A 16,106-nucleotide genomic window follows, 5' to 3' on the forward strand; every position below is an offset into this window, starting at 1 on the left:
GACATCAGGAATGTGTCTTCTTTTATGCTAGTTTATTCGGATGTCTGGATATGTCCTAGGGTTTCTATTAATGGGATGAAGTATTTCGTTACTTTTATTGATTGTTTTTCTCGGATGACATAAGTATATCTTATGAAGCACAAAGATGAGGTTTTAAAATGCTTTCAAGATTTTTTGCTCTTGTGAAGACTCGGTTCAATGCTTAGGTTCAAACAATAAGAACAGACAATGTGACTAGGTATGTGAACAAGGAGTTTGATGCATTTCTATTGACAAGTGGTGTATTGCATTAGACTTCATGCCCAAACACCTCCATAGAATGGTGTGGCTAAAAGTAAAAATCGTCATATTTTGGAGGTTGCTCACTCTTTAATGTTTACTATGAATGTGCCTACATTTCTATGGAGTGAAACTATGTTAACAGCTACATATCTTATCATTCGTACCCCATCAAGAATACTTGGGATGAAAACCCCCTTTGACTCTATGAGATGCTACTAGGCGATAATAAATTTATGGTTCCACCTAAAGTTTTTGATGTACATGTTTGTGAGGGATCATAGACCCTCAGTGGGAAAGTTAGATCCACGAGGCGTAAAGTGTATTTTTGTGGGGTATTCTTTAGGGCAAAAGGGTTATAAATGTTGGAGCCCCAGTGAATGACATATGTTTGTAAGCATGGATGTGACTTTCAGGGAACCAGTGCCTAGAGAAGACTGATTTGGGTTTTATATTTGAATCTAATTATAATGGATCAAATGAGGTTAGTCGAGAGGGGGAGAACAATGGCGTGGTAAGTAATCATATTGAGCCAAATTTAAGGAGAATGGAAGCGATGATTAGTGATTCAACTCCTCAATCAAGAATGGAGGTAGTGGGTGGTGACTCAAATTCAACTCCTTGTCATGAGAACAACCCTATAGGTGAGGAGCATTGAGACAAATGAACCTTGAAAGTTATACAAGAAAGAAGTTTAGAACTCAAGCAGAGGCTCCAACAGTGACTCAATCATTGACCTCTGAACAAGGTTTACCAGTCTCAATGGAGATTGTTGATGTGTCATCAGCCTTTGAAATTGAGGTTGAAAATGACTCATCTGATGATTTTCACATTGCATTACGGAAAGGTGCGCGAGCTAAGGCCAAAGTGCCTCCACCAAGGTATAGGTTTGAGCATGACATTAGTAATTATATTTCTTATACATCCTTATCCCCCTGCATATAGAGCATTTGTTGCATCATTACAGAATGTAGAAATTCCCAAAGGCTAGAAAGAAGGGAAGCAAGACCCTAAGTGGTAAGAGGCCATGTTTGAGGAACTAAGAGCTCTTGGAAAGAATGAAACTTGAGAACTTGTAAAATTACCGATTAGGAAGAAAACTGTCAATTGCAAATGGGTCTTTGCTATAAAGCAAAAATCAGAAGGTAAATTGGAAAGATACAAAGCAAGATTGTTGCAAGGGGATATAGTCAGACACTCCGACATATGGTATTGACTATGATGAGACATTTGCATTGGTGGTAAAGATGAGCATGGTAAGAACGTTGATCTCTTGCGTGGCTAGCTTTGGTTGGCTCTTGCATCAATTGGATGTCAAGAATTCTTTCTTGCATGGAGATCTTCAGGAGGAAGTGTATATGGAAACTCCACCTAGTTTTTCTAATCCTGAAATAACGGGAAAGATATGCATATTGTAGAAGTCCTTGTATAGGCTTAACCAATCTCCACGAGCATAGTTTGACCGATTCAGACGTGCACTATGTGGCATGGGCTATAAACAGTGCAATAGGGATCATACTGTATTCTATTGACATTCGGGGCGTAAGATCACAGTTTTGGTTGTGTATATGGATGATATCATCATCACAGGTGATGATGAAATAAAGATTAAATGTCTAAAAGAGAATCTGAGTAAGGAATTTGAGATGAAGGATCTTGGTCCACTCAGGTACATTCTTGGCATTGAGATTGCTCGATCTCCAAAAGGTATTGTTCTCTCACAGTGGAAGTATGCACTATACTTACTTAGTGAGACTAGTATGCTTGGGTGTTAAGATCTGCATCAACACCTATTGATCCAAACCACAAGTTATGCGCTGAATCAGGCGATCCAGCGAATAAAGAGAGCTATCAAAGACTTGTTGGTCGGCTCATTTATTTGTGTCATACAAGGCCGAATATCTCCTATATTGTGAATGTTGTAAGCAGGTATATGTATGATCCTAGGAGTGTATATCTGGATGTTGTTTACCGGATCCTAAGATATTTAAAGAGTAGTCCTTGAAAGGGACTTTATTTCAAAAGCCATGGACATCTAAATATGGAAGGCTATTGTGATGCTGATTGGGCTAGCTGTCTTAGGGTGTGATTGGTTGCCTATATGGGTTTTGCCCGCATGGAAGGTATATGCAGGCCGAGTGGAGTCATATTTGTTGAAAACAAGAGTGTTTGGTTAGTTGTATTTGTCTGGTTAGGCTGAGCTAAGTTTCTGTTTGGTTGATCGAATATGATGCTGCATGAGCGGATGCAAGAGTTAAGATTGTGATTGGTTGCTCACATGAAGATGATTTTGTGACACTGACAAGTGGATCCTCCTGCAGGAGCGGATGCAGGAGCCTGCAAACGCCGGGCTAGGCTACATGCGTACATTGACATTTGCCGGGCTAGGCTGAAACAGTGCATACAAGCAACCAAACACGCTTCTCCCTGAGATTATACGCATCCGCCGAGTCAAGTTGCTCTCGTGCAGGCAACCAATCACACCCTTGATGATAGGGGATCCACATCAGGCTATTGTGTCTTTGTTGGAGAAAATTTGGTGTCATAGAGCAAGAAACAATCAGTTGTATCTCGTTTAACCACTGAAGCAGAGTGCATATATATGTCTCTTGTGGTGAGCGAGATGTTATGGGTAAGGGATCTCTTATCAGAACTGAATGTGCTAAGAAAATGCCCTTAAGAGTTTGGTGTAATAATAAGTCAGTTATCAATATCGTTAATAATCTAGTTCAGCATGAAAGAACAAAGCATGTGAAGATAGATCGCTTAAGTTGAATTATAGAATTCTTGAGTTAAGTTAGGTAAACTCAGGTAAGTAACATATTTTTTAACTAAAAGAATATAATTTAGCATGTAGCAAGATAAAAATAATAAATATCTATCATTCATCTTGAGGGGAGTGTTAGGCAGCAGTCTAGGTCATGAGACCCGTACGTGCATGTAATATATGTATGTATCCATAATATGAGTGATGGATTCCGGAGTTTTCTAAAACCAACCTCCTACGATTATTCGATTATTCAAAGTACTACTGCTGCGCTGGTCGGGACAACTCTGAAATGCTTGATGTTGCCTCCAACCTAGTATACTTACCGGTTGCCTCTTCCTCTTGTGTCTTTACTGAAGCCCAAGCTACACTACAGCAGGCTTCCATCCTGTCGTTGCTTTTCTGAAACAAGTAGACCGGCAAGCCGATCTTTTCCCCAAGGCAACAAAGAGATTGGCGAACCAATCGGATCCAAGGCAACAGGTAGATTGGCAAGCCAGTCGTTTTCCCGAGGCAGCATGTAAGTCAGTGAACCAATCTTTGTCCGAGGCAACGAGCAGTAGGGAGAGGAAGAGAAGGGTCAGAGTAGCGCTACCGCATGGCGGCGGCAAGGCATCTTGGAAGAGCAGCTTGGACAGAGACGAGTGATGTTGATGGGATGGGCAGGGTCGAAGAAAACTGTGCAGGAACAGTAGCAAGGCGTCGGCCTCCTCTAGATGCCTACGCCTTCTGGTCTCTCCCTGTCTACCTCTCGGTGCTGCCTTGTACAGGGGGCCGAGCGGGACGGCCGCCCAGGCCCCCAAAACGAAGGGCCCCTCCCCAGGAGTGTTACCACGGGCCACGGCGCGTGGCCTCGCTGCGGCCCAGTAAAGAGTCTATGCCTATTGGGCTGACGGAGTGTCCCAGTAAAGAGCCTATCCCACGGCTCTGTTCAAGATTTCCAACCGCCAGCTTGTTCGGCCCAGTTAGTAGCAGCACTGCAGGTCTGCAGCAGAAGGATCACAAATTCACAATAGGCCGGTTCGCTCGGTGGCCGCTGGGGGCTGGCCTGTTCACTGTTCGCCGAATCGTCCTAGTCCTGACGTCCTACCTTCTGCAGTGCTCGGCTGCTTGCGCTTGTTGATCAGTTTTTTCCCCCACCTCCTCGCCGTCTTCGTTTATCAGGTATTAAGGTCTTCTCCTTTTCAGGCTTCTGCCGTCATCGTAATCCCTTGTACTACAAGCAAGCAGCAATTTGATCAGGACCAGGGCGCGCAACTGGATGGATCAGTCTTTAGATTAGGGCCAAGTTAAGTACTCATACTAATATTCCATTATTTCCCGTTCGTTGCAGCAGGCCATTGATAATCGACTGATTGGACATTAGTAGGGATAGATATTATTGGGATTTTGCGAGTTCTTCGTGACTATCAGTAAGATTTTCTTAAGTTGATCTACTATTTTTATAGCTTTGCACTAGTTTTGAATCACTAATTTGTTCTTTTCTCAATTTTCAGCACGTGATGTTATCTAGAAAGCATGCATCTGGTAATGAGAAAAGGAAAAAGAGAAAATGAGTAAATGAGTTGATAAAATCACAGAAATGATCCATCGATAAATTTTTTAAGAGTAATACTGATACTTCAAGAAACCTAGATATTTAAAGGTATATTCAGGTTTTTACTGAGTTCAAACACTTTGAAGTCACTGATGATATTGAACTAACAGATTGCTACACTAAATTTACAAAAACTTTCTCTCACATGGCTCATCTGATGTGGAGTTAAATGATATAATATCTGAATTAAGGGTTATGCAATTGACTTACCAGATAGAAAAATACCTCTTATGGAGATTTTTAAGTTTGTTAGAGAATTGGACTGCTATCATAATGTTTCTATTGCTTATCGAATCTTGTTACTATGCTTGCGATCGTGGCATCGGCTGAAAGAAGCTTTTTAAAGTTGAAGTTATTGAAGGACTATTTGAGGTCAGCAGTGTCTCAAGAAATGTTAAATGGTTTGGTAACTTTATGTATTGAGAAGAATTTGCTGGATAAAATTGATATTGATATCATCATTAGTAACTTTGTTTTTGTAAATATTAGAAGAAATTGTTTCAGATAATCTCTACAGCTAAAGTGCTTTTTTAGTAGTCTATATGCTATAATTTCAATTTTTAATATATCATTGTTAGCAGCGGTAACAATTTTTTAATACTTAGAATACTATCTTTGTAATTGATATATAGATATTTTGAAGCATATTTAATGGGCCCTCTGGCCGGCCCAGTGCTTGTATGAGTCGCAGCAGAGCTTCGGCCTCCTGCTTCTGGTGTACCCTCCCTTGCGCGTGAGACAAACGAGAGGGCTTTTATAGGCAGTGGCTAGAGCACGCAAGGCGAGACTGATGTGGAGCGCAGTGCCATCACGCGTTCGTTGGCGAGCGCGCGCGTCATCTGGGCGAGATATCTGGGAGCAGTTCCATTATCTTGCATCTGCCTCGAGCATCAAGTTTGAAGTTTGAACTCATTACGCTGTTATCTTCTCGTACGTGCGTGCTCGATTCAACCGGTCTGGACGAAACATGCATACGCACGTCCTTCCGTCTCAAGCATGGACCTAGCTAAAGTATTGATAGGCCCGCCGTTTGAAGTAAGAGAACCACCATGAATGAGAGATAGATTAACATGCATGTACGTAGCGTTATATAATTGGCGACTGAGATATTTGCTGGCCGTTCGTGCCGAGGGCCGCGTCAGTCAAGAAGTTTCTAGATTGTAGACAGAACGGCTGCTTACGTACGCGCGTCAGACGAGCCATGCATGCAACCCAGACGATCATGTACACAGGTTAGTTCGTGGCCTCATCACTTGCATGTGTTGCTTATCTCATTTTCAAACCTTTGAATGTGATTAGCTGCTCGTCGAGATACGCGGCAGCCGTTTCTTTCCGAGAGGTGGATCCAGGCTGCTTTGAACTTGATTGAGCCATGCGTGAAAATCAAAGGTTATTAGCCGGCCGCTCTTCGTACGTCTCCACAGCATGCACGAGTACAACGCGAACTCAAGCACACACCCGTTGCCTGGGCCTGAACATACGTGCACTCGAAGAGAGGTCGGATAGATGTGTATACGTCGCTTCAGGGACCGTACAATACGTAGAGCTAACTTAGGGTAGCGATGTGCATGATGCGCGCATGCAGTAGGCATGCATGGAGCTGATGTTCACGTGAGCAACTAGCTAGCTCTAGTGCTTTGTTACTTGAACTAGTTCATACGGATCTAATCTCACGGCATTTATGCCTCGGTGTATATTCTCGTGAATAAACTAGCCCAACTGACAAATGACGACATTGATCATATTTATTTGGAATTTCTTAATAACAATTTGGATAACGCATAATTTAGGCATGACAAAATCTCATCGTACACTATGGAACTTTACACAAATATTTGAAAACAAACATTTGATTATTTGATAGCCATTCAGGCAGAGTTGCTTGTTTAGCAACTCTCCCCTTGATTAAGGTAGATAACGTGCATTAAGTTAGGAAGTATAATGTGTGCAATATCAGTTTCCTTTTTTATTGTAATGAATTAATGGTAGAAATTAATATATTTTCTGTTGTCCCAAATAAACTATCAATAATCAATGGCTAGGATTTAGCACAACTCTTTACCTCTAGGGAGGTAAGATGGCGTGCCACAAGATGATAGTGAACGTTTTTTTTTTTTGGGGGTGGGTGGGGGGGGGGACAGGTGGCTTATTCCTGATGAAGAAGTATGGGATCATCATTTCCAACTATATATGAACATGCATGATAGAAACTTGAAACCTGAGCGGATTATATGATTACCGAAACCAGATGGTACGTTGTGGTATTGGTTCATTATTCATTATTTTCTCTTTTGTTTTTTCGCATGGCACATGACGAAATAAGGGATAAATCCGTACTGACAAAAAGAAACTTTAATTACACAGATACTGAGCATTACCATAACGCTTCAGACTTGAGACTAAGTTTCGACGTTCAAGTTAGTTTACAACACAAAAAGTTTTTCAGAAAACATTGTCTTCCGTATGCGCTGCAGGGCACACACCCGTGTCTTTCACGACGTTGCAGTTATAAATAAAGAAGCTTCTAAAGAAGTATGGAGGTGTATAACATATTAAAATCCAGGATCAAAGAAGCTAGGAATAGAGCTGATGACCACACGATCCATATGCAGACCAAACTGCTTACACTATGGTCCCTATGATAAACTCCCTTTGGCAATGTGAGATCTTGTATTTATAGGTGAAAATAGAGTAGTTTAAGTCTCTATTTTTTATACTTAAATAAAAATAAAATTACTCACCCAAATGTTCTCGATATACTCGTAACTACAGCTTCATGACTTTCCGTGCAGCTCACCCATACCGACTCCGGCTGCGGCCTGACCCCCCGCGAGCTGCTGCAATGCATGGCGCTGCGCAGCAAGGCCCGCGCCGCGCGGTTCCTCTCCGGTTCATCAGCAAGTGCCCCAGTGACCCCAGGGCACAACGGCAGTGACCCCAGCACCTGGACGCAGTGCCGACCTTGCCCCTCCTGCTTCCACCAGGCACTGCCTTACTTCGATCTGTCTCTCTCCTCCACGTTTGCCGAGCTCCCTTGCGTCTCCTCCGTGTGTCAGGATCTGGTCGAGGACAGCAAAGTTCTTTAGCTTGGTCAGGTTGGTCCGGCGCCAAAATTGTTGTCAGCACTGAAGCAATTTCCTAAGAGTTCTGAGTTGAAAAATTGTTGAAGTCCACGCCGGATGGTCCGGCGTTCGAGCGGTGAGATCGCTGGAGCAATCTTTGCAGTGCAGTCTCGGCGTGATTCTACACGTCGGATGGTTCGGCATACTGAAGAGTATTCACTGGAGTTTCTTTTACACAGAGAGAGTCGGCTTATATGCACCGGATGGTCCGGCGTATGGTAGGCCGGATATTTTTATACAGAAATATTGCAAACGATCATCTGCCTGATTTCAATGCGTCGGATGATCCGGCGTTAGTCCGGATGAAACGCCGGAGCTTTAACGGCTAATGGAACAGTTAACGGCTATTCTGTCAGGGGTATTAGCACCGGATATTCCGGTGTGAAGAGAGTTATTCACACCGGACCTTCCGGCGTTAAGAAAAATTCTGGGTTGTTAGGCAACGGCTAATTCTTGATCCTTAGCCTATAAATACTTACTCATTTGGTCTCATATTGTGCTCTTGCGACCCTGTAGCAGCTCATATACTTGGTGTGTCATTTAGAAACAAGAGAGAGCATTTGTGTTAATTTTAAGTTCTTAGTTGAAGATTAAGGATATTTTTAGTGCTTGGAGAGTAACAAGTATGCATCTAGCTGTTGACTAAGCTTGGTCTTTGTCAAGTGAAGCTTAAAGCCTGTTACTCTTGGTGGTTGGCAACACCTAGACGGTTTTGGTGATCGAAGGTGTTTTCGGTGAGCTCTTGGAGGACTTGTGGGAGTCCCGGAAAGAGATGATGTACTTAGTTTGATGTCCGTCAATCTGAAGATGGAGAAAGAGCAATCAAGAGGGAGCACTTGAGTCTTAGTGACTCAAGAAGAAGCTACATCCTTGGTGGATGCTCTACGGCTTTGGCCGCAGCACCTTGTCTGTGCCGTCGCAACTCAAGGTCGACAACTTCTCCTACTGCTTCACCTCCATGACGGGATCGAGATCGGCAATCGGCCCCCAGTGTACGTTAGCGTTGTGCCTACATTTCCAATATTTCTATTCACTTCCGTAAATAAATTAATGTAGTTGGATAAGGGGCTGTTTGACCCCGTTGCTGTAATTTGCCACACTTGAGTTACACGAGTATATGGTTGATCTCAGACTTGTAACACGCTGGACTTTTTTAGTCTTGTATTTTCGTTTGATATTTATTTTGAAACGGTACCACATGAAAAGACCTTTTCAGCCTGTAGCCTCCACGTGTCATACATCATCGCTTGTCAAATAGTGCGCAAAACGATTTGTTCAATCTAAAATCATAGATCGCCACACTTTGGACACAAATTGTAGCATGGCCAGTGGTCACACAGGCAGGCAGACTTCTTATGTCCTGTTGCTACTGAGCGTAGTTCAACGGTTTCCTAAAAACGATTACAAAAGAAGATACAAGTGTATGGAAAAAAACTGTCTATTCTTTATTCATCTGTTTTCTGTATGTTACAACGAGAGGTCTCTCTCGTATATAAAAAACTAAAAACCCCTAAGAATTAGACTCCAATCCTACTAGGATTCGAGACAGATCCACTTCAATACGTAACCTGTTAGGTTTCCTAACACTCCCCCTTGGACACTTCTCGCGGAATGCATGTCTCATTAAAACTCCCCAAATACCTAGTGAAAAAAATTAGGAGAAAGAGTACATAGCTCGCGATATGGTCACACGAATTGCCTCATTAAAAACATTTTCATTAGAAACTTCAGGAAAACTCATATAAGAGAAAAAGAGTACAATTCACCCAAATGCTTCAAGTAATCTTCATGATTAACCTTGAGTACTTAATCTTCTTGACTAAGATTTAATTCTTCTTATCGCTGTTATGTGAAATATCTCCCCCTGAACTGTGCAACTCTCTAAGCCTCATCATCCCAATGCCACGAAAACATCTTTCAAAACTAGATGCAGGGAGAGACTTAGTGAACAAATCTGCAAGATTCTCACATGACTTGGTATGCATTACCTTTATTTCGTTCATTTTATGCAATTCATGAGCATAAAAGAACTTGGGGTTGATATGCTTGTCTGCACTTATGCAACACATGCAGTATTATCTTCATAGATAATGGTAGGGGTGTCAGTAGTGTTCAAGCCACATAACTGCTGGACGTGATTGATCACTCTTCTAAGCCATACGTATTCTCGTGCGGCTTCATATAGAGCTATTATTTCTGAGTGGTTCGTCGAAGTAGATACAAGACTTTGCTTTGACGATTTCCAGGATATTGTAGTTCCACCACATAAGAAAACATAGCCAGTCTGTGATTTCGTTGTATGCGGGTCTGACAGGTACCCAGCATCCGCGTATCCAACAAGATTTAGATCCTGATTTTTTTTTCTGTAGAACAGACCTAGATCTTTGCTACATTGCAAGTAACGTAGAATATCCTTCAAGCTCTTCCAGTGCCTTTTAGTGGGCTCTGCACTATATCGTGCAAAATGGTTTACTGCAAATGCTATGTCTGGCCTAGTGCAATTAGCCAGATACATCAGCGCACCTATTGCACTTAAGTATGGGAATTTCGGTCCCAATACTTCCCCCCCTCTTCTCTAGGTATATAAGGATCTTGATCTGCTTGTAATGATCTTTCGACCATGGGGGTTTTAGCGGGGAATGATTTATCAAAACCAAACCGCTCTAACACTTTCTAAGTATAGTTTGACTGATGTACAAAGATTCCATCTTCCATATGCTCTAGCTGCAGGCCCAAGTAGAATTTGGTTTTACCCAAATCTTTCATTTCGAATTCAGACTTCAGGTATGAACTTGCTTTTTCAATATCTTCTTCTGTACCGATGATATTCAGATCATCTACATATACAAATATTATGCAAAATCCATTCTGGGACCTTCTTATGAATACACAGGGACAATCTATGCTATTTGTGTAGCCTCGTTTTTCAAGAAATTTACTTAAACAATTGTATCACATCCTACCTGACTGTTTCAACCCATATAGTGACTTCTTCAACTGTACACTATAAAGATGTTTATTTCCTCTATCCTGATTTGGCCGTGGTATTCCTTCAGGTACCTTCATATAAATGTCCGAATCTAGGCTCCCATAAAGATATGCGGTCACAACATCCATTAACTTCATTTTCAATTCTAGGTTGACTGCCATCAAGATTAAATATCTAAAGGTAATTCCACCCATCACCGAGGAATATGTTTCTTCATAATCAACGCCTAGTCGTTGAGTGAAACCTTGTGCCACTAGTCGTGCTTTGTATTTCACAATTTCATTCCTTTCATTCCTCTTAAGAACAAAGACCCACTTTGTATCCCACTGGTTTGATGTGGGGAGGTGTGTGGCATACTGGCCAAAAGACCTCTCTTTTGTTCAGGGACAACAATTCAGCTGTTATTGCTTTCTGCCAGTCTTTCCAACCTGACCTCATTCTACATTCAGCGAGCGATGCAGGCTCAGGGTCATGATCTATGACTGTGGCAATTTTATTTGCGAAGTATGTGTCGACTATCATGGTTACTCTATTCCAGGATTCCCCTGAATTCACATAGTTTATTGCTATTTCATCATGGGCTGCACTTTCAGGTGCTTCTTCATCTTGCTCTTCATGATTTGGGGAAAGGGCCTTTAGTTTACCAGCGTCAATTTCAGTGCGCGCATTTTCGCTGGTTTCTTCCTGCGTGGGAAGATTCAAATCTGGTATGCCTACTTTCTGAGGTTCCATACCATCGCCAGGTCTCAACTTGCTCCCCTTCTTTTTCCTTTGGGGCACTTTTGTGATTGGCCGTGGTAAGCTCTCATTTCCCACTTTCGCCGGACGTCTCCGGCTATTTGGGACTTGAGTAACCGGATTTCTTGTCCTTTTATTATTTTTCAGAGCTCCTAGGACAAGATGAGGGGTACCTTCTTTTGGTACTTCCACCCTCTCCGGTGCATTGCGTGCAGGCACATGCGACTTAGTCACGCTCTTCAAAACATAAAAATGATTAAGCAGATTGTTTGCTAATTGCTGTAAGTCGATGATTTTCTGTACTTCATCATTTGCTTCACTAGTGCGAGGATCATGTGCCGCAATTCTTTCAGCCTACCATATAATTTCTCGGTATTTCTCATCTAAGGGTTTATTTCCTCCCCCTAATGACGAAAAATTATTTTCATCAAAAATGCAGTCAGCGAAACGGGCCGTATGCAGATTTTCAGTTGCTGGTTCTAAATATCGGATTATGGATGCAGTCTCATAACCGATATAGATTCCAACTTTCCGCAAAGGCCCCATAGCAGTCCGCTGTGGCGGCGGTATTGGCACAAACCATACATCCAGATTTGCGTAAATGGGAAATCTTCGGGATCACCCCTTGCACTAGTTGCATAGGTGAATGGATGTTGTAGGAGAAGGGTCTGTAATTAATGAGGGCTGCTGCATGCAAGACTGCGTGTCCCCAACATGTAGCACGCAAATTACAGTACTGCAACAACGGTCTAGCAATGAACTTTATTCTCTTGATTAGTGCTTCGGCTAGTCCATTCGGAGTGTGGACATGCGGTACAGAATGTTCAACTTTAATCCCATGCTAGTGCAATAATCATCGAACGCTTTCGAAGTAAATTCTCTATTGTTGTCCATTCTAATGGACTTCACTCGATGATTCGAAAAATTATTCCTGATTTGTATGATCTGCGAGATCAACTTTGCAAAGGCGTGGTTACGGGTAGATAATAAACATACATGCGACCACTTCGAGGACGCGTCTATTAACACCATAAAGTATCGAAACGGGCCAGAAAGCGGCTGAATAGGACCACAGATATCCCCTTGGATTCTGTCCAGGAATGCAGGGATTTCATCCTGTACCTTTAAAATAGATGGTCTCGCTATTAATTTCCCGATAGCACATGCAGGGCATACAAAATCTTCATGATTCGAGAAATTCTTCATATTTATCCCATGACCTTGTGAGTTAGTAATTATGTTCCTCATCATTCTAAGACCAGGGTGACATAATCTATCATGCCATAGAGAGAATAATTCCGCACTATGGAATACAGTCTTTAAGTTAGTAAACACTTCAGGTGCCCTAATACGAGTGTAGTACAAGCCACTGTTCATAGAGGGAAGCTTTTTCTAATATTCTTTCTTCACTATCACGCTTAGTGATGTATAGGTACTTCCTATCATTTTCTTCACCAGTTTCTACATCGAAACCGTTAGCGTGAATGTCTTTAAAACTTAAGAGATTCCTTGTAGATTCAGGGTACATCAATACTTCTTCAATGTGCAAAGTAGTTCCCATAGGTAGTGTGATTGTGGCTCTTCCAGATCTAACTATGCATTTATCACTACCAGTGACAGTCATCACTTTTTCAGAGCTATTTTTGATAGAATGGAAATACTTCTTTTCTTAAGATTGTATTTGTGGTTCCACTATCCACAATACACACTTCCTCCATGCGGGCGCCACACATATTCTATAAATAAAGCATTCAATCATTCACATGCAAGAAAGTAGCACAAAGACTAAATACTTTATATATACTATTGAAAAAATTATTTACAGGTAAGATCCGCTCTTCTAGAGCTTACATTTATTCAATCCTCCTAAATTCAGCAACTAACTAAATAAATGGCTAATTACTCTAATTCTAGATAGAGTCTGCAAAACATCTGGCCACTTCATCTTTAATGGCTTTGTTTTTCGCTTCATTCATTTCGGCATCTACTATGGCAGTAGAAGAGGGCAAAATGGAGGCCTCTGCATTATCCATTGGGAGGTCTTCCACTACCAGTGCTGAAGTGTTATCAACTTCCATGAGATATGCTTTCTCTTCAGAAACTGGTGCTTTGTCCACTTCCATCCCCACTGCTATGGTGAGGTGCGCTTCTGGTTGATCCTTCTTCTTCTTCCGGTATGCTTCCACAACATGCTTAGGTGCTTTGCAAATGCGGGACCAATGGCCCCAAACACCTCACTTAAAGCATGTCTGATTTTGCTCACCATAAGGCTTAACTTCTTTCTTTGTCTTGCCGTTATTATCACTAGACTTGACTTTGCCTGTCACCACTTTCTTTTCTCCCTTCTCCTGCTTCTTATTGCGGATCTTGCGCGCTTTGAAAGAGAGTTGATTGACTTCTAGTCCACTACTCCTTCCTTGCGGCTAGGATAAGAAGTTCTTGTTTATGACTTCGTCATGAATTTCATTGAGTTGCAACACATCAATCAATTCTGAATATTTCTTGTAATTTGATTGACGGTGATTGCGTGCGGATTCTGCCGCATTCGGGTGGAAAGTGGAGTCTTCTCAATTTTCTCCTCTTATGTGATCTCTTTCCCACAGAGACACAGTAGTGTGCATATACGGTGCAGCGCGGAGTTGTACTCTCTGACATGCTTAAAGTCACAGAAACAAAGCCGGACTTATTCTTGCTCTGCTAGAGGCTTGATGGTGTACTTAATGCGCTCAAAACGCTCCTTCAGTGCGTCCCATAGTGCCTTAGCGTTGGTCACTGCCATGTACTTATCCTTCAGAGTGGGAGAGAGATGATGACGGAGAAAATAAAGTGCTTGATCATTCTCATCCTCCGTGGGAACTGTTGCACTGCTTGTTCTCAGACCAATTACAGCGCGAAGCCTCTTCGCTCCAAGTACGATCCGAACATCCGATGCCCAAGTGAGATAGTTGCGGCCATCAGCACTCAGCTCATCGAAAACTCCTTGTTCGTGATGCCAGCCATCTACATTTTTTTTAATAACGCAAACATTACTACTAGTAAAGTTGTATTATGTTGCTAAATTGAATTAATGCAAATTTTCTGATATTTTCTATGCTATTATTCTAATTTACTGAATTTAAATACATAACAGACAATTTAAACAGTAAAACAATAATTAACAGCATAGAAAACATAATAAAGGAATTAAGTACTGCATAAAAACTAAAATAAGTACTAAATTCGAATTCTAGGGGATTTTCTATGCAAAAATATGGTTTTTGGGCAATTTTCAGAACTTAAAAAAACAAAAAATGCGCTTAAATACTAAAAAATCCGAGGGTTTAAATGCAAAATCTCTCTTTTTTTTCTTTTTCTTATCCCGCCAGTTACTGTAGCTTGGGCCGGGCCTTTATTTCTTTCATTTCGACCTAGTCCGGCCCGTCCCAAGCCGCATATAAGTCGGGCGGCTAGGGTTGGAAACGACCGCATTCATGTCCCGGGCGCCACCCTCGGTTTTGCCGACGAGCAAATGAACGGCCGCGGCGCCCGACAGCTTGCATCCGGAGGCAGCGCGTGCGGCGAGGCGTGACGGGGAGGCCCGCGGGGCCGGATGCGCGGCAGCTCCTTGCGGGGCCCGACGGGGAGGCCGGCGCTTTGCGGGGCGCGACGGGGAGGCCAGCGCCTTGCAGGGCGCGACGGGGAGGCTGGCGCGGCCGGATGCGCGGCGGCAGCGGCGCCTTGCGGGGCGCGATGCGCGGGGAGGCGAGTGCGTGACGGCGCCGACGTGGCTGATGCGGGGCGGCGCTGGTGGCCCACGGAGGCCTGCCGTGGCCGGAGCGGCGCACCGACGGGACTACAACGGCGTGCCAGCCCGGCGACGCCGCTTCGGGCGGTGCGCAGTTCAGGCGGCGGCTTGGCGGCGCCAGTTCGGGCGACGCGGGGGATCTACAGGGCTACGGTGGCGCAGCGTCCATCAGCCAAGGGACGTAGGCGGTGGCACGGCACCAAGCACGCAGCAGCTCGCGTGCAGGCGGCGCGGCGGCTTCGAGCGCACGGCAAGCGGTGGTTGCAATCGGCCGGTGCGGCGGCGGTGGTGCCGCTTCGGGTGGCGCCGTTTTCCTTTTTTTTTCGATGCGTGGCGGTGGCCTTCGAGCCACCGCGGTTTCTTGTAGGGGGAAAACCGCCGGTTTGCCAGTCAGCGGCGTGGTGGTCGGCGGCTGTGGGCCCCACCAATTCACGTAATGTTACTGTTCACACCGGGATGTTGTACAGATCCAACTCGCTTTGTTGCTGTTCATCGTGCTAGTTACAGATCATAATTCGATTCTACACAGTGACGATTCATATGGTACTCGCTACTGTTCATGCGAATTTATTACTGTTCATGCAATTCAGATCTACTTTGACGCAAGTAAACAGCAGCAACGAGTATACGTATCGAGTAGATCGTACTTTTCAATCCTTGCGAATGATTCGTGCCGCGTAGGGCATATAGGCTAGGCCAAAGACCTGCCCGCTTGACGACAATGTCGATGCAGTGCAGATCAGTCGTAGGCAGATTCGTTCCACTAGCTTGATCTTTGGCAGAGCTTCGTGCTGATAACGTGTTGAGGAACTGTTGCTACCGAACGTAGT

This window comes from Phragmites australis, chromosome 3 (genome assembly GCF_958298935.1).
Source record: "Phragmites australis chromosome 3, lpPhrAust1.1, whole genome shotgun sequence".
Classification (NCBI taxonomy): domain Eukaryota; kingdom Viridiplantae; phylum Streptophyta; class Magnoliopsida; order Poales; family Poaceae; genus Phragmites; species Phragmites australis.